This window comes from Pinus tabuliformis, chromosome X (genome assembly GCF_031772625.1).
Source record: "Pinus tabuliformis cultivar Carrire ecotype Pingquan chromosome X, CPIR1, whole genome shotgun sequence".
NCBI classification, from domain to species: Eukaryota; Viridiplantae; Streptophyta; class Pinopsida; order Pinales; family Pinaceae; genus Pinus; species Pinus tabuliformis.
The window spans coordinates 207,358,587-207,385,409 of record NC_142308.1 but is presented as its reverse complement, the minus strand read 5'-3'; the positions used below and the strand labels follow the sequence as shown (position 1 = coordinate 207,385,409).

Genomic DNA, 26,823 nt, shown 5'->3' with positions numbered 1-26,823 from the left:
TGTAGCATAAGCTTAGCAATTCTCAGACTTTGGGACTTAGAATTTGGAACTTGGAGAATCTAACTTGTCAAAGGCAAAAGGACAAGTTTTTATAGATAGAGGAGAAGGAGTTAGGATCATCCACAAGATTCATGGGATTGGCTTTATCACTAAGAAGCTTCCATGAAAGGTGGAGAACTACTTCGCTTCTATGGAGATTCGAAGCCCAACTGGACTAACTCAAGATGTAATTAGTTCATGAATAGGTTAGGAAGAACCTTCGTAAGTTTGTTTATTAAAAACTTTACCCAACTGGGCTGGCGCGAGTGTGACTCTGAGACAGAGCGCCACCTGGCGCGCCCTCTTGGAGGATTTCCCCCATTGGCGCGAGTGATACACAGTGGAACCACACCAATGGGAAAAGGGCTATTTTTATGGGTATTTTGGAGAAGGTGTCTTCAAGGCATATGAAGTACATACTCAAGGGGATACAATCCAAGTGTTTTCAGGTTATGTCACTTCTCACAGGTCCAGGAATAAGTCCTCCAATGTGTGGGAGAAGGGGTAACAGGGACCGTGACAAATTACTGTGTAACAATTATCTTTCAGACAAGCCTTGTTTAGGTCCCTAAAATCGATGCATACTCAGATTGTTCCTTGCTTTTTATCCATAGGGACTGGATTAGAAACCCAATTAGTAAGAGGAATAGGGTATATGAAACCCACCTTTAGCAGCTTCTCAACTTCAGCTTTAATTGCTGTTGCTTTCCTAGGATTAACCAGTCGAAGCCTTTGATGGACCGGTTTAGCATTTTCATACGTCTTGATCTCATGTTGAACTATAGAAGGATCAATGCCAGGCATTTCTTCATAAGACCAAGCAAATACATCTCGAAATTCTTTGAAAAGGTCAGTGTAAATTTGAGTTTCTTCAGGGGAACATTCGATTCTGATGAAGAGATTCTCAATCATGTTCAGGTCCCTAGAGATGTTTATAGATATCGTTTTTGAAATCACTGACATATTACCTTCGGCACGAAAGTGTGCTGGAGCCAAAGGATTTGATACCGTACAAACATCACTAGTAAAGAGCTCGGAGAACCTAGATTCTACTTCCTGCAATGGAGGAAGAAAGTATGAATGATGGTGTAAGTCTTCCCAAGGTCGATCTATACCCATCATCGCTTTGAGGATTGCTTCTTCAGAAGGTAAAACCGAATCTAAGCAGTCCAAGGCAGAGGTAGAATCAAGGCTCCAGGCCGGGGCCACATCACCATCTAACTCCTCTTCGGAAAAAGGAGTAGAGTGGTCGTCTGCAGAGTTAACGATAGACTGATATCTAAGCTCAGCTGCAGACATAGGGAATGCCATTCCATTTACTTGTCCTTCAGCTAATGTGGTTGTAGGTGAAGGCAAGGTCCAAGGGTCTGAAAAATAATGAGTTCAGAAGAACTCTTCTTGAGGAGACTCCTTAGATGATGAAATGACATTGATTCTAGCGATAGGAGAGGGAAAATCAAAGGTACCCATCAATGAGGAATACATCCCAACTCCTAGATTCTCAGTAGGCGGGCGAGGGTTATCCACTAAAGGCACAGTGGAGTCAGACATTGCTTGAGGATCGACTGGACAATAATCCAATTGGTCAACCTTAACGATTTTCCCTTCATGAAGAAAGCAAATTACACGAAACAGAGTCGAAACAACGACGTCCATTTCGTATACCTAGTTCCTTCCTAAGAGGATATTGTAGTCTAGGTTAGCATCTATGACTTCTACTTCAATATTGACGACCTTCCCCCCAACACATATAGGAAAGTCCAGGATAATGCCATGCAGCTTATGAGAATTACCATCAAGTGCAGTCAGGACGGTAGGTGAAGGAACAGCCAAAGGCGATCCAATAGCCTTCTAGCATGACATTGACATGACGCACGTGGAACCTCCTTCATCAATAACGGTAGGAAAAATGTTAATTTTCCGGTATGTAGACTTTATTTGGAAAGCCATATGATGAGGGAGTCACTTTTTGACATGTAACATGTCGAAAGTGAGCACAAAAGAGTTAGTTGGATCAACTACACCAATCGCAGAAAGTAAAGCACTTCGCTGAGCCGGACATGATTGGAGAACCTCTAAAGCAGACATGGTGCATGGACTTTGAGCCAGATCCTCAATAATGGAGTAGTTCTGGGCAGCCCTAGCATTAAGATTATTAGTCACGCATTTAGCGGAACCTTTTGGTATCCATGGTATAGTCTCGACAGGGGGTCGCTCGATATGAAGGTCGGTATTTCCGGGAGCAGTCTTGTCCTTGGAAGTTTCGACTCACCGTAATCACGTGACTGAGTAGCCACATGGACATTAGAACCCATCATGAGAACATTGACAATTTTTCCCCTTCCTGGTTTCCCCCTACAGAGGTTCCAGGGTTTGAACTCGCGCCAGCAAGAAGTTGCTGCCCTTGGGGAAAAACGTTGGTTAACACAGCCTGAGAACTAGATGTCCCTTGCTGCCCTAACAAGCGCTGAGCATCTTCAATCTTGGGGCAGAGGTGAGTTAAATGGTCTCCACTGCACAACTTGCATGGAAACTTGACTTTCCTTCTAGACTCATTTCTACCACCACCAGCATTATTGCCGGATTTATTTGCGTCAACCTTCCCATCCTGGTTCTTTTTCTTACCTATCCCTTTCTTTTTCCCATTGGAATTTTGATTTCCTTTAGGGTTATTAGATTGTATGGCATTAATCGAAGAGGGCTAGGAAGCTGGAGGATTAGACGATGTGACTTGGTTGTTAGGGGTAGTTTGCAAAGACAACTACTACAATTGGCTCAACAAGTTCACCGCATTTGTGTCTACCGACCCAACGATACCATCTGCATGGGGACCTAGATTCAACTTGGCTATATCAACCTTAGACCCAGGAGCATCTGGCAAGTATTTTTGTAGGATCCTAGACTGAGAGTAGATCAATTCTAATTGCTGGGCCCTAAAAATGGCTTGCTCCTCAGAATAGACTTCGGACATGGAGACATCCTTAGAGATCTCAGGTTGTAAAGATTTCAAAAACCATTCTAGATGGTACTCTGAAGGGATTTTGGCTTTAATGAGAGTCTTCTCCATCTCCATTCCTGAATATGGTCAGAAATGTGAGTTGCCTTATCCTGACGAAAAGTGGCCAGAAGTTCAATTCTGGCATCATAAGGGACAAAAAACTAGAAATGATTTAAGAAAATATTAGCTAAGTCAGCGAAAGATGTAAAGCTACCTCTTGACAACTCTATATACCATTTGGCTGCATTACCAGACAAGGTGGGTAGAAAACGTCTCAACCTAATCGAGTCATCAATAAGGGAGTTTGATGAGCACCACAAATGGAATGTGGTTACATGGTTGCCTGGGTCTTCACCGCTCTTCCCTTCGAGTTTTGGAATGTCTGAAGGGAGTTTGGTTGGGACCGGAGGCCAGGCCGGATTGTATTTGATTGGATCGCTTGTTAATTTAGTGAGATCCGGCAAGTTCAAAGTTGCCAGAAACAAAATCCTAGGAGGACCTTGGGGATTCCACCCAGACTGGACGGAGCTCCCAAAGTTTTGAAACGATTGGCCTAGATTTTGGAAGGAACCAGGCTGCTCAAAGTAACCAGCAGAACCAGCTGAACCAAAAGGCAAGCGTTGTGATCCAGCAAAATTCAGAGTTTGACCAACTCCGGCCGCAAAGCCTCCATAACCAGTAAAGTTTCCTCCTAAAGGATTATAAGGAGTTGATAACCCCTGATACAGATTCCAAGCAGAAGCTAAGGGATGAATACTTTGAAATGAACTAACTGTGGAGTACGACCTACTCCCTTGTTGGCCGAAAAATGGATTCCCAGTTCCCATGCCACTAACTGTAGGGTTAGTCCAACCTTGGAAAGGATTGCTACTTTGTCCTATAGAAGAAAAAGGGATAGATCCTACTGTTAGGTTGGAATGTGGTATATTACCACTTCCAAAAGGAAAACCCTGGAATGAAGCCGATCCACCCATCATGGATGTGGCAACACTAAACGAAACTGACAGAATACCCTGTGAATGGGTGCCAAATGGGAAGAATCCAGAACTAAAAGCATTGGTTTGGGAATTTCCACTCGTGGAAAGAATGGAGGTAGACCCAACTAAAGATGTGCTAGCAAAAGACCCAAACGAAGATGCAGAGGAGATGGAAATCGTTCCTCCCCCTTGTACTAATGTTGGAGTCTGCATAGTTGTAGCACTTGTAGTAGAAGCCATGCTTCCAGTAGTGGTCATCGACGATAAGTGCATAATGTGACCTGGACTTGACAGTCTATGCGTCAGAGTCCCAACATATTATAATACTTCCAAATGGTTAGATGGTAGGGGAGAATTTGGAGCCGCTAACGACTCTGAGAGTTCTTCTACCTCTATGTTATTCTATGTTTAAAAGAGAACTCGAGAAAGAACTGGAGTGTTCCTCTCTTGTTCTGCGGAAGTGCCAGGCCTTACTTGAACACTAATGCCCCCGAGAGGAGGATCAATCCCTGATGCATCAGCTGCCGTGGGACAAAACCCACCAACAGTATTACCTCTGCGCCTTCTAGGAGAAGGCTCTAAACTTGGTGGTGAAACACCACAAAGTCTTCGAGACCGTCTAGGTGATCGATCAACCACTTTGAATTTTTTATTAAGATCTAACTAAAGACTCAGAAAATTGAAAGCTAGGCCAACTAAGAGCATAGAGCACACACTATAAAGTCCCTAAAAGATATCAGCCAGTCAAACAACTCCCAAGTATTTCCTCTCCGGGTGATTAGGACCGGACACTAAAACACAAGAAAGTGAATTAAGGGGCCTTCCAAAGATAGTCTGGGATAATGATGGCCCAGTCCTATCAGCGAAGGTAACAGAGGAAGTTACGCTGACCTCCTAACAACACCCTGCGCCGGTGCAAGCCCCCAAGCTTCGCAAGGGTGCCCTCCAGTAGTATTGTTGAGGGTGATGCAACGTCGACCTCAGGTGCCATGGCATTCACCTCTACAGCCACCTATGTAGATCCCTAGGAGTAGCAGCTATGGATATAGACTTGTTGCAGAAGCCAGGTGGAACAGTCATGAGGTAAGATCGGAGAAGTAGGAGAGCGGGTATCTCTCTTCCCTGTCTTCAAAAACCCTCGTGCTTAACTCCCAAATCTGGAGCTTTCCTGGTCTTCCTAATGCTATTGGATTTTCAGTCACTATTCAAACTCCTAAGATTGACAATTTAAATGGCCTTGGAGAGTTATCTCTCCACTTGCCTAATCCAAGGCCCTAAAATATCCTAAAACTTGTTGGTGTGTCTAACATGACAATTATAAAAAGTTCTAGTATATTTTAATTAGTGCTTGTTTTTAAATGGGCTGTTCTTTAAGTCAAGGGATAATCGGAAGTGAAACTAGTAGTGTTTTGACGCAAAAGAAATTAATGAAAACCAAACTACATGCAAATGCGCTTGTTTTCGTTTTTTGATGAAAAGAAATTTCTACAGGGTTCAGAGGAACTTCAAGAAAAACACCAAATTTTCTTTTCTTCTCTTTTACTCACGCTTCACACTCACAAAAGTTAACAAAGCTATGGATGCCTAAAAATATGTGCAAATCTATCCTAATGCAATGAGTACATGCTGATGCAAGACTTAAGACTACTCTAAATCAAGAAATGAAAGTTACTTGTTTATCAATTTTTATTTTGCCACTTAAAATGTTTAGATGGAATATGAGATGCTACCATTCATTTCATCTAAACACTAAAAACAAGTTTCAAGACAAACAAAAATGCACTTTCATTCACTAAAAGGAAACCAATTCAAAACAAAGTTCTAGAAAGCAAAACCAAGTTTGTTTCAAAAAGTTTTCTTCAAAAGCAAAAACAAAAATGTCTTTTCAAAAATGCTCTCAACAAGATTGAAACTCTATGATTAAAGAATAGGCAACAAACACTTTTGCAAGTCGACAACACACAATGGATGAAAACTCAACAAAAATAAATGTGTTTAAAGATGCTCTTAACAATCAAAAGCAGGAATGAAATCTTTGGCAAAAAAGACCAAAAGATCAAAAATACATTTTTCAAGAAAGTGTCAATCAACAACTTTCGAAAACAAGAAAAGACGATGGTCACAAAAAGTAGTTTTAACAAGCAAACACAAAAGGTCACCAAAACAAGATTTGACACAAAGGCTGAGATCATCCTTTCTGCTCTGACAAAACAGAGCAGCCAAGACTCCTAACAAGAAATCTTGTGTGCTTGACAAAACGATGATGCTTGCAAAAACAAAGAAAAGACCAACACTTCACAATCAGAGAGAATTCAAAATCAGATACTTGCTGTAAAACTAAAAACTGACACTGGAAAGTAACTGTTCAGGACTGAATCAAACGAGCAGACAGATCTTCAGAAACAAAAGGATTTAAAAAATCTTGAAAATTGCAAGATATACGTGACTGTACTGATGTACAGATTGTGTGTATACGTGACTGTGCCTAAGGAAACTTGCGTATACATAGGTTAACTTAAGGAAACATGCATATATACGCCTCTATAAGCAAGAAAAACAACGTATAAAAAAGATTTCAAGAAAAAATAAAAAATAATCTGAAGAAACTGACCAAACATACAATTCAAGTTCCTATAGGAACAGACTACACAGCAACAGCAAGCAAACAGACAGTTGAGCCCTGATTGGCTTGAACACACCAAAATTAGGAACAACAATGATGTTGTCCCCAGTGGAGTCGCCAATTCTGTTAAGGCAAAAGTTCCCCTAGGGTGTTGGGCTGATACCCTAGCAGACTGAAAGTTGTCTATACAGAGAAACACACATTCCATACAGCCATAATGCTAATATAAGCAAACTCTACGATAAGGGGCATACTTGGGGTCCTACATTTGAGAAGGTCCTTCCAGGGTCCAAACCCTTCTTGGAGTTCCTTTTGCTCCTTTGACCTGCAAAACAATCAATTCAAGAAAGTATAATAGTATATGGACTAAACATTATAAAGAAGCCATCTTCATGTTATGAAGAAAGGTAGTTAGTTATGCAATTAAACAACCATTCACATATGAATTCTAACATGAATATCATAAACATGAAGAAGATTTATATCAGGAACAAAGACATTTGTTTCTTTTATTATAGACAAATAAAGTACAGAAAGGAACAATTTCACCTGAGTCGTCCTTTCGCAGGCTCCAAGCGGAACCTTCCTCGGGATTCGTTCAGTGTCAAGCCTTTAACAAACTCCTTCCATGACTTACTCCATGATATGACAAGTAGTAGATGGATATCATCACACAAGGAAACAAGGGTTTCCTGTAAAATTGGGGGAAGTGCAGGAGGCACAAGGATCTTCAGACCTGGTCAGGGAAATCTTAGCATAATAACCTTTCTCTCTCCTCTCTCCTCCCTTAGGCGTTCCCATTGAAGCCTTTTTATACTTCTCCCAAAGTAGTTTTTTAGTTGGGAATTCGTTGGGAACAGTTGGGCCATGGGCACTAACAAGTGATCAGCAGGTGAAACCCGCGATCTTCGCCCGAAATTAAGGAGATTTTTTTTTTCTTATGTGTTTTAAGACATATACATAGGTTGGGTATAAACATACCCACGTATACATGCGTTTACCTTAGGGCAATGTCGCGTATAGGGAATAAAACACTGTTTTTTAGATTTCGGACCAGGTTTGGAAGGAGGAGTTGCCCTACGTCATGGGTGCAGCATCACAAACCATAAGAGTGAGATTTGGAGCTATAACACTAATGTCAAGTAAATATGTGACAAATATCAATTTTCAATCAAGGGTGCCCTTAAGAGTGTTAACCAAAAACGTGTCGGCAATGAATCTCTAGATCTCAATAACCTAATTCTTCTCTACCTATCAAGCTACCAGTCTGGCTTGAAATTAGCAAAACTTCCAATGGTTATTACAGTTTACACATGTGACAAAGGTAGTGATAGGTTCATCTGCACTTCTTGTTTGCAATTGATAGTAAGTACACTTCCGCTGACCAGATTTACGACACTGGAATTAGTCTATTGTAGCTTTAATATTTATCCCATGCTCACACTCGAAAACTACCTTGTCTTTGATCTGTTTGTTCTTGAGATTTCTTTGATCACTAGCCATTTCTTCCACTGTCATGACAATAAGTTTCTCTAGCTTAATTTGCCCAAGAAGAACTCTCCTTCTCAAATCTGGATTGTTTGCATCTTTCAGGTTGAACATGATGGACCTATATTTCAACTTCTAGGCTCTAGTAGCACTAGTACAAAAAGACTAATAAATTACTAAAGAAACAACTAAAATTTGCATAGAAACAACCATTTCTCAATTGGTGACCAATAGTAGCTAATCTACAGTATCTTATAATGCAGCCAACTTTTAGTCATTTTTAGCTTAGTCATTAATTGATTTCCTCGATTTTACCATCTAGTAGTATATTTAGTCATTACTTTGGCCATTAGTTTTTCATTGGTTTAGTCATTAATTTTTGCAATTAATGACCAAATATATAACAAAATATATTACTATATGAATCCTCGAGAAAGCAAATTAATGACCAAAGAAATATGACCAAAATGTTGGTCATGTTATAAGATACTGTAAACTAGCTACTAATAGTCATATATATGCAAATTTTAGTCATCATTTGAAACCAATTAATGACGAAATAAATATGACTAAATTTTAGTCGTGATATAACATACTATAAATTAGCTACTAATAGACATATATATGCAAAATTTACTCATCATTTTAATAAAAAAACTTATCATTTCCAATAGCCATTTATCTTTTTTTGGTATTTTCATATTCATTATATAAATGATTGATTTAGTAGTTTCTATTCATTTCATTTAAGTTCGTTCATCATCATTATAAATGACTAATTTAGTCATATATTCATTTTATTCATGTTCATCATTAAGTAATATAAACTAGTAAAGTTTTAGATTGATTTTATCTGTTCATTATTAATCAACGTAAGTTAATTAGTATGATTTTGTGACTAAATTTTAAAAAAATTCCATAAAATTTGCATGTTTATCTAATATGATAACGCAAAGTTACATATGTTAATTACAATACTAAATAATATCAAGTGAAAATAAAAATAATTTGAACCATATAAATTTTATTATATAAAATATCATGTATTACAATATGAGTTTCCAACTTAGTATCGGTTGGGCTATAATTTACACAAGAAATATTGTTTCATCATTTCAAAACATTATAACTATGTTTCCAAAGCATTGCAAGTGAATTCAACAGTTTTGAAGGCTTGACAATGTGTCTTATGCAAGAAATTGGCTTTAAGGATATCACTACATAAACTCTCTTCTCTCTCTCATTTTGCATTTATCGCTCCAATGTTATCATTCTTCTCTTTCTTCAATTGTTGCTTCTTACCATCAATATTGAGTTCCTCTCATGAAAATGAAAGAAGATACAATTCAGAGTATAAGACATGAAAGATGATAAATATTTGAATATAAAATAAAGTAGACTATAAAATATTTATATGACATATACCTCAACATTTGATAGTGGCCACTATGCGGCTAGATGACCTGTATAAACCAAGTAAATAAAAATTCACCATAGAGAATAACAACTTAAGAATGTAGTATTCAACATTCAAAAAAATTTTAGTCCCAATCATACCAACTAACTTACATGTTAAAAATATCAGGAAATAGATAACTTGTGGAAACAAATGGAAAAAAATAGATCAGTTTAAAAATATCCTTATTTCTTGTTGTAAAAGAGTCATGTTCCTTAAATTTGGATATTATTTTTCCCACAGTAAAATCTACTCGCTATTATAACCTATGTGTTTAGGATCATGAGATTGATCCAACATCATATTGGATTGTGGAGACAAAATGATTCAACTTTCCAAGATGACTACCTCACTTGGTTGAATGAAAGTGCTAGTTGTGAGTAGTTTCAATTCCTTATGGAAGTAGAACACTAAGGCCTAAGAAAATATATCACCACTTGTCCACTAAAAGAAAAAATTTCAATCCCACAATGGCCTCCAGGAGTACATTTCGTTGGATGGATATCACACTCTGAGAGATGTTCATCTAATAAAATTAGAAGTGTATATATGTTGTCACAATTCCCCTCACAGTCAGACCCTATAGTTGTGTCCTATAATATTAATCATATTATACTATTTAATTATAAATTATGACTATCAGAGAATTATTAGTTTGAATAATTAGTCTGAAATTTCATTTTTAGTATTTCTGTATACATGAAAATATTTGGAAAAAAATGTACTTTTTGTGACTAGTTAATTTCGAGTGAATATAAATACATAAGAAATTGTGGTGCCTTGGTGTTTCTCTAGTAGTTATCTGCTCATTGTACCAGTTGCTCCCATGTCCTCTGCCTCTTTTGGTGAATTCCTCTTTGATGATGTCCAATAGCAATGCAATGGACATTTATCCCCAATGTTGTTCTAAGCCAAAGGGAAGCTCGACAAGTAACAACCAAAATGTAGCCTCAAATATATTATTGGGGGCCAAAATGCAGTAATTATATGACAAGCCAAGAAACACTGCACGTTAATCATATTCCCTTTAATATTGATAAATAATTTGTTTGCATAATCATATAATACTAAAGTGTCAAGTAGGGACATTTAAAGTTAGTCATCCATCAATATCACCTTTGAGAGTGCTTAGTAGTTAATACTTCCTATTACACACATAGTAGATCACCAACTTCAAGGATAACAATATAAACACAACAAAAATGAAATTAAAAGAAATGCTAGGAAGAAAAATGCAACTAATCTTGAGTCAAGAAAATACCAAGCCCTTCACATTAGCAAGGAATTCTTAGGCACTAAAGCATAAAATCCTTCCATTGCATCATTTCACCTTTTATTTAGTTTCTTTAATTGATAACATAACTTTCAGCAAACAAAATTCACTGACAAAGGTCTCAAAATCCTAACAAATGCTCGAGTGATTGTCGTATCAATTAAACAGAAAGGGAATCATTCAATATGATTTTAACTTATCGAATATATTGAAGAATGTGAAGCTTTCTCATCCATTGCTCCTAATCAAATTGTAATCCATGGGTTCCAATCAAGTAATCAATTCCCCTCCAATATTTTTAAGAGATGACTTTGGAGAAGGACTTGTCGAAGCATTGGGATAGTAGAAATGAAACTAACTAGGAGGAAAATGAAGCACTTTAGTGGGTGATCCAAAATATTTGAACACAACTGAAAATGATTTTATACTCCCTCCATACATTTTAAAACAGAAACCATTCATTTGCATCTCAATTATTTTCCACCTTTCTGTAACATGTTATTCTTTGAGAAAGAATAGAGCATTCATAAATATTGTCATGAAAGAGGACTCTTCATAATCCTAATAAGTTGGGCTCTAACAAATAAACAATTTCATGTAGTGAATAAATCTTACATGGTATATTTTAGTGATTTAAATGACAACTTTATTCTTAATCTCATTACAACAAAAATAAATTCAACCCTAACTAGTTGGGATCTAGCAAATCAAGAATTCCATGTAGTAAAGTAAATTTATATGGTAGATTCCAATTATTTTCAATCACAATTTTATTCTTTATCTTATTAAAACATTGATAAATTCAAGAGTACATACATATTTCCTTATCTCAGACAAACTTTGAACACATTCTGAGATTTCATAGAAATATAATGATATGATTTACCTGTAGGACATGAGAAAGCTATCTACATCTAGCACCCGTCACTAGATAATAGTGTTATTGAGACACCATCTCATGGCATTAGAATAATGTAGATAGATAGCGTTATAGTGTGCCTTGCAACACCTATTCAACACTACCTTCAAGCTTCAAATTCATCAATTGATTTACTTTAGTAGCAAATTCTAGTGGGATTTCATTAAATATAACCCGACAAAAGCCATTTATGATAGTTGTCATTGCCTTCTCTCGATCTATCTCCCTTTGGAAATAGAATAACTGATATTATCAATTTTTTGAGGTACTTCATGTTCAACATGGGCTATTGGATTCTTCATGTGGAAAAGGTTGCAAATATTAGATGTATAATGGAAGCAACCATAAAATTCAAGGTTGCTCCTAAAGTCTCTTCGGTGAAATATAAAACACCATCTACTTAAAACATGATATATGGTAGTAACAAAAACCTACCCAAGAGCCCACTTAAAAATTAAAAATGTTGCAAATAGGAGATGTATTAAACAATATCAACTATTTAATTGCATAATCACACTAAAATAGACAAATCTTTAAAATGTTGAAAAATGTGAAAAAATTGGAGTTGGAATATCATAGTTACATCATGGTGGATATAGCTATGTAAAATGTAAATTCTATCTAAAACACATAAATTTAACTTCTATAGGTACATGAAATGTAACTTATATATAAAAAAAATGGAGTTGGAATATTATAGTTACGTAAGGGTAGATATAGCTACGTGAAATGTAACTTTTATATAACATTCTAAATATCCTTTTTCAATCATTTAAGAGACAAACGTTTTTTTGTCTTCGGTTAATAACTTAATACTCCAAAAATAGAATTGAATTGGTTCTTCACCAAGGAAGGGGAATTTTTTTTGTCTTCGGTTAATAACTTAATACTCTAAAAATAACATTGAATTGGTTCTTCACCAATCAAGTCGAAATTTTAAAGCACTCTGAAAATGCTTACTCATTCCCCTGCCATATTTCTGATATTTTATTTGTGTGTGGATTTAAGATAGTGTAATGTAACTTCGACATATTTGACAATTTAAATGTAAAACATTATCTAGACCAAAGTTATACATTTAACATATACACAATAAGATACAATATGCATGATTTATAAGTAATATGATGTTTACATGTTATATCAAGACAAACATTTTTTGATCTCATTAACTCTTATCTTATGGTTGGTGATGGATATAGCCTTTAAAACTATGAGCCATCCTTGTCATATCTTATATTTAATGATGGATATAGCTTTCAAAAGCATCAACCTTGTTTGTTATTTTATGTAGGGTCAATTTAAATGGAAGTGCTCATAATTTTATCCAATATTATCTTGTACAACTGGAAATAAAATTATGCGGGGTGGTGTTGCTAATGATTTTCAAACTTGTTTTAATTACCTAAATTTAGCCTATTTAAAATAAAAAGGGGTGGTGTTTCTAGTGATTTTAATACTTGTTTTAATTAACTAAATTTAGCCTATTTAAAGTAAATAGTTGCACTTACCATATTATCTTCATGTCAGTAAATTTGCTTGAGGGAATCTTCATGACATCCACCATCTCTAAAAGTTATGAAATATTAGTAGTATCTTGCACTAAATAAACAATGTTGGCATAAAATCTTTTATTGTGTTTTTTACTCTATGTCACAAATTTATTGATATTTTATGATTCTTGGTTTCGATTTCCATGCTAAGACTCGATTCAACATGCCTACTAGGATTTTTAGATGTGCGCACATCATATTCCTCACTTCTAATTGTATAAGAAATAGAGAGTATGCACAATGACTTGTACTGACATGTGGGTGTCTATTTTACTCAATTATATGCTTTATTATTTAACCCATTCCAAACATACCACATTGAAATTAAGAGAGACAAGGACATGAGAATGAATATCAATAAATGAGATTACAGTCTTTTGAATGAAACTCAAATTGTACCTAAATGTAGCAATAAGTTTTTGCAACTGCCTAGTCACCGATGAGCATCGAATCACACTGTGGAAAGTTCCTTGCAATATGATAATTTTTTTGCACCTGCACTAATCCTCTTTAGTAGTTTCTTGACTTTCCTATAGATATAATTTTAGAAACAATCCTACTCCTACAATTCCTCCCTATATGGATCATCTTTGTCCCCCCCCTATTGATATTTATTTTTCAAGGCAACAAAATAGAACTTTCCAATTACATCTTCGCCTTTCAAAACAATGATCGAGTATTTTGAAGTGATTGTCAAACCAGTCATACTTAGGTCCATGAAATCCTTGATTTGTCTCCATCACACAAACCTCTTTTCGTAATAAAATTATAAGTCCCACATATGCATACCTCTTCCCTGACATACAAATTCTTGACAGTGGAATACTTTATCGTTGCTCCCTCTCTTCAATAGAGATCCACTACTATGGCATGGAGATGATTGGTGTCATAAATGGTGTAGTGCATCCTTCAATATATGTCACAAAACTCCTCTCACCTCCAAGAACTCCTCTCATATACAACAATAAGAGTCCTCTCAAACTGCCTAGTCTCCATCTCATTCATCCTGAAATAATTGGATATTTCCATGGGTGACAAGGTTTTCTTGGGGATTTAATAGAAGGAGATATCACTAAAAAGAAAAAATATAGTGCATCATAAAAATTATCAGCAGGAGGAACAACCCTACCAAGCTACATTCTAACTAGATTAAGATACTCCTGAATTACCTCTTATAATGAACAAAAGATAACCCCAACTTCATATAGAGTCTACCTATGAATGGTAGCAATGAAAACATTGTCAAATCAACATCTACAACAATGTTGGTCAATCTCTTTTTCTATTCAAGGGCATTCCCAACTTTCAAAAATTATCAAGCAGCTTAGGGTCCACTCATCTAAGATCATCTTCTGCTTCTACTCTCTCTGTTTAGGTTCAAAATCATAACAAAGGTCTTGGAAATTTATGGGTGGGTAAAAGTTATCAAACCATTTGGGTTCTTCCATTTTTAATCATCTTCTCTAAGCATTGAGTCTAAATTGCAAAAGCCATTCAGGTTCCTTCTTTTTAGTTGAAATTAACTTAAGCTTTTGAGAGTTATAAGGTTTAATGGATCTAAGTATATTCTACTTAAAATATAATAACATGGTTTAAAACTATAAGCATTGAGATGGGAATCTAAGGATGAAACAGAAAATATTTTATGTTCGTGATTACAAGAAATTTTAATTTCATGTAACAAAGTTTGAGGAAGGTCTAGTATTTGCATCCTACTAGAAATTTTTCTTGCATCACTCAAGCCCTTTGAATTTTGGCATGGTAGATTCCATTACACAAACAATCAACCACTAAAAGAAAGGTGAAAATAAAAAATAAAATTTCATGCATTCTGACCCTAGAAAAGTTAGTGAGGAGTGAACTGATCTGTTACAGTAAGGACATGCAAAATGCTTATATGTCCATTGTCTTTTGATGAATTGTCGTCACAATCAAGATCTTCATTATCATAATCATTAAACCATTTCTAAAATAAGGACATCAAAAATGCTTACTTGTGTATTGTCTTTTGATAAATTGTTGGTCGCAATCAAGATTTGCATTATCATAATCATTAAACCCTCAGTTCTAGATAAAATTTATGCTTTGATCATATAAAACCTTGAAATTACTTACCCATAAGAACAAAAATCATCTTTAGTAAAAAGGAAGAACTCTCCAGAGTTCAAATTCATACCCATGTACAAATGGCCAAACCCTCGAAATTGTTTACCCATAAGAACAAAAATCATCTTTAGTAAAAAGGAGGAACTCTCCAGAGTCCAAATTCATACCCATGTACAAATGGCCAAAATATCTAGCCCCAATGACCTTGCCCTTCATCTAATCGTTGATGCTCTCCTAAGGTGTTTCCAATGAAAACTCCATTTGTGGTTCGAATCCCATGAAATCCATAGATCGTGTTGATGCTCTTCCTTCTTCTGGCATTTCCACGCAAATATAGACAAGACAGAGAAAAATGTAGTGCTACAATGTGATGTTGTAATCTGCGAATATTTTATTTGAACCTAGGGCTAAACTGGAAATGAAAAAGAAAAGAAATATTTATAATGGAAAAAATAAAAGAAATATTTATAATATAAAATAAAATATATAAATTGAAATTGGGTTAAATGATTTATTTTGAATAGGAATTTGTTATTTTTGTGAAAGATCCTAAATTAAAAAGAAGAAGAAGAAGTTAAAAGTGATATTGGGATGAGTGTGAACATTTAAATATGGCCTCAATTAATAATAAAAAGTTAAATTAATAAAATTAATAAAATTTAATATGTTGTTAACTTGTGAATAGGATTTATTACAATGCAATGGGCTAATACCATGGTCCAATGTCATGGATTATCAATACCACATGCCCACAAAACATAAATTATTTCACAATAAAAATGTTTTATAACAATATGACAAGATTTTTAACCATGGATATTCACCCTCACTTTACCATGGATATTAACTTGTAAATCAGCTTTGTTACAATACAATGGGTCAATACCATGGCTTGTCAATACCACATGCCAAGAAACCATAAATTTTTTCATAGTAAAAATATTTTATTTTAATTTAATTTTACAACATTTTTTTAATTGAATCTATAGGGGAAAATGTTACATTTTGAGATATATCTAAACCCTCTATCGTCACGACTACTAAACATATTCCCATTAAGATCAAATTAATGTTTTAATAAAATTAAGCTATGATGGATCTATGCCGGTTCTTTATATGTAAAGAACCGGGATAGATCCATCTTAGCTAAAGATCCAAGGGATGAGAGAAGGAAAATTGACTAATTATAATAGATTAAATATAGTTCATGATTTTCTAAGGTTTTTCATTATTTTATTTTCATTGACATGATTGATCCAAAATATAGGTTTAATATTTTACAACCAATTAAATTTTTTTTTTAATTCAGATAATTTCTTAAACACGATACAATGTGATCAAATTTAAGAGAGAGTTGGGGAGGGGGAAGAGAGAGGGAGGGATATAGTGAAAATGTTGGAGGATAGAGAAAGATATAAAGAGATAGTGAAGGGGAGGGAGGGGGAGAGAATGAGGTGGCAAAGAGGGAGCGAGAGTGAGGAAGAGAGAGAGAGTGATGGAGTTGGAGTGGGAGAGATAGGGTGGAAAGAAAAAATACATAGAGAGATAGAGGTGGAGAGAGAGAGGAGTGAGAAGGGAGAGATGGAGAGAGAGTGAGGTTGAGCGGAGAGTAGGGAAGATAAAGAATAGGAGAGGATAGAGATAAAGAGAGAAGGGGAAGGGAGAGAGATGGAAACATAGCGATGGAGATGGGCAGGGAGGGGGGAGATAATGATATAGTTAGATAGAAGAGAGATAGAGAGAGATAGAGATTTGGAGGGAGAGATAGAGGGAGGTGGGAGATAAGGGATAGATAGTAAGGAAGATAGAGATGTGGAGAGAGAGAGATGGAATTTGAGGGGGCAGGAGAGGGAGGGAACACAGAAAAAATAAAGGAAGAAAGGTCGAGAGAGAGAGTGGGTGACAAGGGAGTCATGGAGAGAGAGTGAGGGAGAGAGAAGAGAGTGAGGGAATAGACAGGAGGATATAGATAGATAGGCAGATAAGGGGAAGAGAGAGATAGACAGAGAAGGGGAAGAGAGGGAGAGAGAGTGTCTGTATTTTTGGTGGGTGTGATAGAGAGAAGGAATAACAAAGAGACAAAAATACAAATATAGATATTATATACTATTATATAACCAATGTAGATCCATATTAACCCTATAACTATCAAGTGTCGAGAGGGATCCAATCTCTCGAGGTGCAAATATTTCCTAGAGTTTTGCACTATAAAAAAAAGTTTGCATCTTGAGAGATTGGATCCCTCTCAAGGCTTTATAGATACGGGGTTAAGATCGTTCTATGTCGGTTAATATGAAATTAAAGTAGTTTTATTTTGATATTATAGTCTTAAAAATTAAAATTCCTCTTAAAATTAATTTCAAATTGGAACTAGATCCAATTAGATTCAATGAATAGATTTTTTAAAAATACATAAAATAATTTTTACAGCCTTTCAATCCCCTATTGCTTGTATGTTTAGATTGCTTGACACAATTAATATTACTAACATAAAAATGATTCATATTATTGTAGTACTTGTTAGGTAGTTGTATTTTTGTTCTTAGACTAAATTAGTGATTTATGTTAGTTATTTTTAGTTTGGTCACTTAAGATTTCTCATTTTTTGTAGTATTTCACTTGGAACAGAGGTGGTGACTAAATTTTATAGTCACCTATTCACTAATTTCTCATTTTCTACTAGTGTAGACATCCCTAACTTTTCAAACGTCAGTGTCTCAATATAAACTACAACTTGTACTAGATCACATGCATTTTCTCTCACCAGGTTGTCACCATCAGCTTTGTTACCTACTTTGCTAAAAACCTCATGAAGAATCTCATGGATCATGTCTCGTACTGTGTTATTACACTTAATCATGCTTGTTAGCTTTGGAGGGCCATTTGAAGAGGAAGATACCTTGTTGTTGCTGATAGATGCTTCTTCTTCCTTGGGTTTCTTCTCAACCTATACAGACTCTTGCTTAACAACATTAACCTCTACTTTAATAGTCTTGGACTGCTTATCTTCTAACGTTGTAGCTTTGTTTCTCGTACTGTGTTATAACACATAATCATACTTGTTAGCTTTGGAGGGCCATTTGAAGAGGATGATACCTTGTTATTGTTGATAGATGCTTATTCTTCCTTAGGTTTCTTCTCAACCTTTATAGACTCTTTCTTAACAGCATTGACCTCCACTTTAAAAGTCTTGGACTACTTATCTTCTAACTTTGTAGCTTTGTTTCCATTGTTAACAAGAGTTTCTGTTCTCACAACCTTCTTCCAAGAATCAAGTAAGCTAATGGCTAACACAAATACTTACTTGAGGATGCTTTGTGAGAAGTCGGGGGTATCTGCAAACCTAATAATAGAAGTATCATAAAAAAATGAAGTTACTAGCATCCATAAGAAAAACGTCACTTGAAAAAAGTTGCACACTCATGAACTAAACAGTTTACCTTGACTACTTTAAATCAAAGAAAAAGGTACCTTTAAAAGGTCCATTAAACATAGAGAGATGCATTAGCCAAACTAGTGGACATCAAAAGAGAATGAGACTAAACTTTCAAGATAGAGGTAAATTTTTAAGAGAACCATTCAAAGATAAAGGAAAAGAGCAAAGAAAATGAAGGAGAAAGTAAAATTATACAAATGATACCAATACTTTTCTTTCAGATATTTTCTCCACGGTAAAAATCCTAATGAAGTACCCAGAGTAAAAGAAACTTTACATTATAGTTCACAACAACCATCCAGATAAGAATGTGCAAAACATCCATCTTCAATAAGTAAACATGGACTTACATTCTTCAATTTATGTCATAACATAAATGTATTTTAGTGCAAGAAAATGGCTGAAAGAAAATGTCATGCACCGCAAGTTAAATTTACAATTCAAATAAATAAAAATGTGTGCCAACATAATAATTTTAAAAAGACATGTTCTTGACTTGTACAACACAAAATGAAACAATCAAAGTAGACGTTTGCATAAGGGTACAGACAAACAATCTAAAGCTTACACATCCAACTCTGTTTATAACTTACAAGTTACAACTTTACTGATAACAACCTCTACAATAAACTCACTACCTGCACAAGATGATACCACTGTACTGGGGAATCTCATGACACAAATCTTAAATCATACAAAAATATTGTTAAAAAGGTTGTAATGAGGCGTGATGAATATGCAGTGGCTAGAACTAATGGTGCAAGAGCATTCAGCTCAACAATTTCATCATAGTCTAGTTAACTTAGGGGTCTTGTGTTTTCAAGGAAGTTGGATTCCTATGTATGTAGTTATTAATGTTTCAAGTGATTAGAATAGGAATTAATTAGATATTGTGTGGATATTTGTAAATTCTCTCGGATGTATGAGAACATGAGTGATTAATGATGATGAGAGAGTTAGAAATTAATTGTAAGTCTTGAACTAGAAAGTGATTTCATGATTTGAGGAGCTAGAGATGATTCTTAGGGATAAGTAGGAGTTAACAGTGGACTTAGAGGATATTTAGGATTTAGTTCAGCAAATTAAGGAGCTGAACCAGAATTAGTTCAACGGAACCTTTTGTATAAAATGTAAGCCTAAAAGGCATAGAGAAGTAGTTGGAGAAGTAGTTGGAGAAGTAGCTAGAGAGTAGCTAGTGAGTCAAAGAGTTAGATTGTAAGCCTATGGCCGAGAGAAGAAAGGCCATTGATTAGAAAATCAGGCCAGAGACAGACTCTTGTGCAAATACTCATTTTTTAATACAACCAAGTCAATTCAGAGTTTGTACAATGTGTACTGTGTAATTGAATTATAATTTGTGTGTGGCTAGAGTGATTCTGTGTAACATAGGTTGCATGTGCATATCCAAAATCAGAGGCGAAATACAAAGAAGAGTAACAGAACAAATTCCAACTGCGGTTGGGTAGAAGTTGTTGAGGTAACTCTACAGTTGTGATTGTGGGTAGAGTTGTCTTAGAAATAACAAATCAAGCAAAAGAAGTAATGGGTAGAATTGCTAGTCAGCAAGAGGTTTGAGCAAAGAACCATAGAGAGGTGTTATGGCTTTGTACACATGGACCGTACAGAAGGAAGCCTTTAGTGCTACAGTGAAGGTGGAAGAGCATAAAGGTGCAAGTCGAGTAGAGAGTTGTGGCAGAACAATGAAGGACCATAACCCTTAAGAAAGCCAACATTAGAAAAGAACATTGAAGAAACGACATGAACCCAAAGTAAAGAGTTGTGGGGGTAGGAGAGAATAAATCCCCTTGATCATGGTTGATGTCCTGCAATTGATCTCAATTGTTGATCATAAAAGTCAACACTTACGACATAGTCAACTATAGTGGTTGAGAGGTTGATAACCCACGTGCTAGTTGAAGGGTCGCAGATCATAGGACTTAACGACCTCTATCATCCAATAGATATCAGCCCTTAAAGAGATCGAATGTTAACTAGAAGGGCGGACCTAAACTTTTATAGATTGAGTGTTTATAATTCTCATCGGGTCCATAAAGCGGCTAAACGTCGCGTAAGTAGTCCACTCAATATCATTGTGGACCGTCAGATCAAGTAGATCTCAATCAATGATTATAAAGTGTTGGTTTGATTTTTTGATCAGGAAGAAGTATAGCCATCAGATCGAGGGTAAGATCAACAGTGGAGATTACAAGGAAAAAGGATTTGTGGAGAGCGGACCCAAAGAGGTCATAGGCACAACTTTAAATGTATTTGAAGTCTGGTTGTGTTGTCGTACGTTGCTTGTGAGAGGAGATGGAAGAACATGTTGATGTGATGCGATATTGTGATATCTGTTGATCTGATGAATGAAATCAATGGTGGGGAAGGCAATCTCATATCGCAAGTCCAGAGTTCGGAATGCTAGATTTTGAAGAGTCCTTTTGAAACCCCGTGATTGCGATCGCAATAAGGGAAAGCATCGGGTAATCTGTGAAGATTGAGGAAAAGGTGAAAAGGTATGGTTTACGTGTGTTGTGGAATATTTTTATTATGTAAAAATTATAATAGAAATAAAGCGTCAATAGGAAGTTTATGGGTAAGTCCATGAATAACCATAGTTATAGAGTGGGGTTGGTTATATATCTGTGGGCTTAAGGATTGATTAAATTTTAATGAAGGGAGAATATAGAACCCTGATGTAAAGGATGGATTAAGGGTAGACTATGGATTAGTTAATAAATCATTCCTCATGGGTTTAAATGAAGGGTCTTAAACCTTAGCTGATGAAGGGTTGATGAAGCAGGTCAAAGTAATTCCTGGGATAGATAATATTATTCATTCTATATGCATATTGTGGGTATCGTGGGTTTTTACCTGCATCAGAGTGGTATCAGAGCTAGTTAAAGCTATTTTTAATTAAAGCAGAATTGTGCAGAATACAAGTGTGATGCAAAATAAATAGGAGATTAGGTTACTTGAATTTGATAAGTAGAAGGCATGAGATAACATGAGAGTAAGTGATACTCTTACAAAGAGATTGCAGAAGCATGAAGAAAACACAATGATGTTTATTTTCTTGAGGAAAGTGGGCGTTCACTCAAATGTGAAGAATGGATGGAGACTGCTTGTGAAGCCATGTAGTGGCAGTGAACTTGAAGAATCCAACTGAAGGTTGGATGGAGAGGATAAGAGTATTCTCATAAGGAAGCTAAGAAGAAAGCTTTTGAAAACATGGGAATGATCTTTGGTTTGAATAACATTGATACACAGGTGACAGCAAAGGAAGGTGAGAAGATTGCAACAACCTAGAGCAAGGAGTGCTTAATTGGTTCCAGAGGAAAGAACGAGAGAGATGCTAAAAGGCTAAGCTCAGAAGAAAGAGAAGCTTAGCGAGGCATATGTGGCAAGAAGGAGACTTGTTACTGCAGAGGTATTTTTGTAGCTCACAAAGGTAATTCCATAAACGATGTGGGTAGAATTGCTAAGGGATGAAGAAAGATGCTAAGACTTTCTAAGTGAAAGAATAGGTGGTCAGAACCTAGTATTTCATTTGTGATTGAAGTACATGAGGACAATTGTGTTCTAAAAGGTGCAGATAAGTTGAAGCCTACAAGGAGCAGAAAGAAGTGCTCAAAAGAGGTTCTAGAGAATAAAGAACCATGTGCTTGCCAAAAGACCAAGTACAGAGGAAAGCTTGGTGAGGTAACTAGAAGCAGGGAGGACTTGCTATTGCAGAGGCTTTAATGTAGCTCATAGTAAGTGAGTGATGAACTAATAAAGATAGAGAAGAAGATGACTACTGATAGTCATAACATAGATAACAAAGGTTCTAAGGAAGACCAAAATAGAACAAAAATGAAGAAAGGGAATGCCAAGGCAAATGGAAAGAGTATGAGTCATGAGGAAATTGACAAAGAGATTGCTGAGATGAAACAACAACTCAATGTATTAAGGATGATACTTGAGGAAAGACAAAGACTAGGTTGGGTCATGAGGAAAAAGGTAGTGAAATGGCCTAAGTTACAAAAAAGGCTACAACAGAGGCAAGTGAAGAGCCTGGTGGGAGAACTCAGAGAGGCTGAGTTGAGAATGGAAGTTTCCATTTGTGAAATAGAACAGGATGAAATTCTGGGTGAAGATGAAGACTAGATACCTATAGAAGATCATATGAATCATATGAAGGATTCAGAACAACAAGGAGATATGATGACTGAAGCATCAAGTGAGACCACAAGGTCTTATGTTCTTAAAACTGATAGTTTGTGTATGATTGCAGGTATTGTAGGAGAAAAGAAACCTTTTGAAGATATCTTTAGAATAGATGAAGATCTAGAAGTAAAAGGTGACAAAGAAAATTTCTCAAAAGAGGAAGAATTTGATTGGATACAGTAGGAAGAGTCTAAGTTTGAGTTACTCAATGAGAGAAGATAGTCATTTAAAGTTGTCATAGAGATTGAAGATCAGGATCTTATTCTGATGAATAATGAAGGAATATTTTCTCAGAGAGGCAACCTAACAAATTTGATTAATGTTATTGATGAAGAACAAATGCAGGAGAATACTAATGGAGATGATGTTATGAAACTAGCTCAAGAAAAGATAGAAAAGATAGATCAACGCCTTAGAATTCAGCCTCTTCAAGGGGGAAACCTCCTTTACATTACATAAATGAACAATTCTTTGATGATACAAATGACAAAACCTCCTTTCTATATATAGGAGTCTAAGGAGTCACAATATAATCCAGCCGACCTAACAATATAAATCCACAAAAATAACAATAGAGGGATTCTATGGGGCACAGAAATAACAATATGGGGGTAATAGGGGCACAACAATATAAATAAGGGGTATAACTACAATAGTAATGGGGTAATCACTAGTATTATAGGGACCCAACATGCCCCTCTCCTTCAAAAAAGTGTTGTCCTCAACGCTTGAGTAGTTCTGGATACTTCTGCATAAAATTCTCATCCTCCCATGTGGAATCTTCAGCGGATAAGTTCTTCCACTTGATAAGATACTCTGAAATTGATCGATTTCGTAGCTGTCGAGTTCTTGTTTCTGTGACTGCTTCCGGTTCCAATATAATTTTTCCTTCCTCGTCAAGTTCTGGCAATATTGTTTGAACTGGGAGCTTGTCGCCTATAACCTTCTTTAAACATGAAACATGGAAAACTGGGTGCAATCGAGAAGCTGCAGGAAGCTCCAATTTGTATGCCATAGTACCAATCTTTTGCAACACCTTGTACGGACCATAATACTTTGGTGATAATTTATTATCCTTCTTAGCTTGCTTTAGGGACATTTGCTTATATGGTTGTAGCCGTAGGAATACCCAATCACCTACATCAAAACTTCTTTCACTGCGATGTTGATCTGCCTGTTGTTTCATTCTATTTTGTGCCAACACGAGGTTATCCTTTAAGAGTTGGAGGACTTGTTGTTGATGTTCGATGTGATGTTCCACTGCCTGAACCTTAGAATTTTCTCTTAAATATGATGTGATGGATGGTGGTTGATACCCATAAAGTGCCATAAATGGGGTCATTTTTGTTGTTGTATGGAAGGAAGTGTTATACCACCATTCAGCCAGAGGCAACCATTTGACCCATTGTGTCTGTTTATCAGATACAAAGCAACGAAGATATCCTTCCAAACATTTGTTTACTATCTCAGTTTGCCCATCAGATTGAGGATGATAAGATGAGCTATGAGCTAACTGAGTACCAAGACAAGAAAATAATTCTGTCCAAAAATTTCCAGTGAAAATGGGATCTCTGTCACTTACAATAATCTTTGGGTTTCCATGTAGCTTTTGAATTGTTTCCATAAATGCAGTAGAAACTGTACTGGCTTTAAATGGATGTGATAATGCACAAAAGTGTGCATACTTGGTAAGTCTGTCAACTACCACCATGATGACACTCTTTCCCTCAGACTTGGGTAAACCTGTGATAAAATCCATTGAAACCTCCTCCCAACGTTGGCTTGGAATGGATAAAGGTTGTAATAGACCCGGTGTCTTAATTGTTTCAACTTTATTTTGTTGGCAAACCAAACATTCCGCCACAAACTTTTGAATATCTGATTTAAGGCCATCCCAAAAAAATTCCTTCTTAACCCTGTGGTAAGTTTTTAAAAATCCTGAGTGCCCTCCTAAGGGAGAAGTGTGCAATTCCATAAGAATCTTTTGTTTTAGCTGGGAATTCTTACAGAGGTATAAGCGATCTTTGTACCATAACGAATCATTTTGCCAGCTAAATGTATCAGACGTACTGGAATCTTGTTGTAGCTTTCGAATAAGTGCCCACACTTCTTCGTCATTCTTCCATTCCTCCCTTGCTTCGTTTATCCAATCTGGTTGGATAATAGAAATGGCACACAACAATGCTTCCACATCCTCATCCTTTCTTGAGAGTGCATCTGCCACCACATTTTGCTTCCCTTTTTTGTAGATGATTTCAAAGTCATAACCCAACATCTTTGTGACCCACTTTTGTTGCTCTTCAGAGGATAATCTTTGTTCTAAAAAGTATTTAAGGCTATCATGATCCGTTTTTACCTTGAAGTGTCTTCCCATTAGGTAGGGTCGCCATTTCTTAAGTGCATGGAGTATTGCCAACATTTCCTTCTCATAAATAGCTTTGCTTAAAAACTTTCCCTTGATTGGACGACTTTCAAAAGCAATGGGTCTTTCATCTTGCATTAGAACAGCACCAATTCCATTTCCTGAAGCATCACATTCCACAATAAAGGTTTTTGTGAAGTCCGGTGTAGCTAAGACCGGTGCTTGGCACATTGCCTCTTTAAGATGTTCAAAGGCCTTTGTTGCTTCCGGAGTCCATGAAAATGCATCTTTCTTCAATAATGTTGTTAGAGGTGCTGCTATTCTCCCATAATTCTTAACAAACTTGCGATAATACCCTGTCAACCCAAGAAATCCTCGCAGATGCTTTATGGATGTGGGGATTTTCCATTCCTTAATGGCTTTAATTTTGCTAGGGTCTACCTTAACTCCTTCATGAGATACAATATGACCCAAATATTCCACCTCCTGGACTCCAAAGAAACATTTGGATCTTTTTGCATATAATTGTTTCTCCTCCAATAGTTGTAGCACCCTGTCAACATGTTCAACATGATCCTTCCAAGACTTGCTGTAGATTAGTATATCATCAAAAAATACTAACACAAATTTTCTAAGGAATGGTTTGAAAATTGAATTCATCAAACCTTGAAATGTTGAAGGTGCATTGGTAAGGCCAAAAGGCATGACCAAAAATTCATAATGACCCTCATGAGTTCTAAATGCCTTTTTCGGAATGTCTTCAATCTTCATTCTGATTTGATGATATCCCGAACGAAGATCCAACTTGGTGAAGTAAATTGATCCATGCAATTCATCCAGTAATTCATCAATGACAGGAATGGGGAACTTATCTTTAATAGTGAGCTTGTTGAGCTCCCTATAATCCGGACACATGCGCCATGATCCATCCTTCTTGTGCACCAATACTACTGGAGTAGAGAAAGAACTTTGACTTGGTTGAATTATACCAGCCTCTAGCATTTCTGCAACCATACGTTCAATTTCACTTTTTTGGACATAGGGATATCTGTACGGCCTGATGTTTGGAGGAACACTTCCTGGAATCAGATGAATAGCATGATCATGATCACGCATAGGTGGGAGACCTTTGGGAGTCTCAAATACCTTGGAATGATTGTCCAGGACTTTTTGGAGATCTGGAGAAATAGATGATTCCAATGTGGAAACATCTAGCGAACATAATTGTGCAATTACACCTCTTTGCTCCTTTTTTAGAAGCTTTGTCATACCATTAGAGCTGATTATCTTTCCTGGTTTTCCTGCAATACCCCTTAATTCAACTTCCTTTCCTTCCGTAGAAAATTTGATGAAAAGTTCTTGAAAATTAAAAGCTATTGTACCCAAG

General features: G+C 36.1%; 1 pseudogene; it reads right to left on the bottom strand.

Moving 5' to 3' along the window:
• Window positions 1-7,915: 7,915 nt before the first annotated feature.
• LOC149139098 (transcription elongation factor TFIIS-like) lies at window positions 7,916-19,193 on the bottom strand (annotated as a pseudogene).
• Between the last annotated feature and the right edge of the window lie 7,630 nt (window positions 19,194-26,823).